The sequence below is a fragment of the Mandrillus leucophaeus genome, unplaced genomic scaffold, assembly GCF_000951045.1.
Source record: "Mandrillus leucophaeus isolate KB7577 unplaced genomic scaffold, Mleu.le_1.0 Scaffold902, whole genome shotgun sequence".
NCBI lineage: Eukaryota > Metazoa > Chordata > Mammalia > Primates > Cercopithecidae > Mandrillus > Mandrillus leucophaeus.
In genome coordinates, this window is record NW_012109831.1 from 497788 (window position 1) to 499282 (window position 1495).

The following is a 1495-nucleotide window of genomic DNA, read 5'->3' on the forward strand; positions in this document are numbered from 1 at the left end:
GTCTTACTCTGTTGCCCAGGCTGGAGTGCAGCAGCATGATCTCGGCTCACTGCAAGCTCTGCCTGCTGGGTTCATGCCATTCTCCTGCCTCAGCCTCCCAAGTAGCTGGGACTACAGGACTAGAGGTGCCCGCCACCCAAATTCATTTCATGAGGCCAGCATTACCATGATATCAGAATCAAACAAAGACTTTATAAGAAGAAAAAGCTGCAGGCCAATACGACTCTTTAACTCAGACCCAAGAATACCAACAATATTTAAAAAGAATACTGTATCATCGGCTGGGCTGGGCACAGTGGCTCATACCTGTAATCCCAGCACTTTGGGAGGCCGAGGTGGGTGGATCACCTGAGGTCAGGAGTTCAAGGCCAGCCTGGCCAACATGGCGAAACCCCGTCTCTACTAAAAATATAAAAATTAGCCTGGTATGGTGGCATGTACCTGTAGTCTCAGCTACTCAGGAGGCTGAGGCAGAAGAATCGCTTGAACCTGGGAGGCGTGGGTTGCAGTGAGCTAAGATTGTGCCACTGCACTGCAGCCTGGGTGACAGGGCAAGACTCTCTTTAAAAGAAAAAAAAAATACTGTATTTGTATCATGAATTAATGTGTTTTTTAAAGAATACAAAGTTGGTTCATATTGAAAAGTCAGCCAATATGATTCATCATAGTAATGGAATAAAAAGGTAAAACTGGCTGGGCACAGGGGCTCACACCTAATTACAGCACTTTAGGAGGCGGACAGATCACCTGAGGTCAGGAGTTCGAGACCAGCCTGGCCAACACGGTGAAACCCCATCTCTACTAAAAATACAAAAATTAACCGGGTGTGGTGGTGCATGCCTGTGATACCAGCTGCTCGTGATACCAGCTGCTCAGGAGGCTGAGGCAGAAGAATTGCTTGAACCTAAGAGGCAGAGGTTGCGGTGAGCCGAGATGGCACCACTGCACTCCAGACTGGTGACAGAGCGAAACTCTGCCAAAAAAAAAAGGGAGTAAAACTGTATGATCATCTTAATAGAACAACAACAACAACAAAAACTTAAGGAAAATCAACAACTATCACGATTTTTTTAAATCTCAGCAAACTAGGAATAGAAGGAAACTTTCTAAACCTAAGAAAGGACATCTATGCACATGCAGGTGCACACACACACAAAACTACAGCTAATATCATATATAATGGTGAAGTACTGAATGCTTTCTTCTTAAGAATGGGAACAAGGCAAGGATGTCTACCATCACCACTTACATTCAACTGTGTACTGGAAGTCCTAGCCAGTGGAATAAAGCAAAGAAAAAAAAAGGTAAATAGATGGAAAAGAAAGAAGTTAAAGTGTCTTTATTTACAAAAGACATGACCATATGCTTAGAAAACCTGAATAGATTTCCAAAAAGTTACCAAAAGTAATAATTGAGTTTAGGAAGGTCTCAGGATACAAGGTCAACAGAAAAAATCAATTATATTTTAATATAATAGAATTTTTCTTTTTTTTTT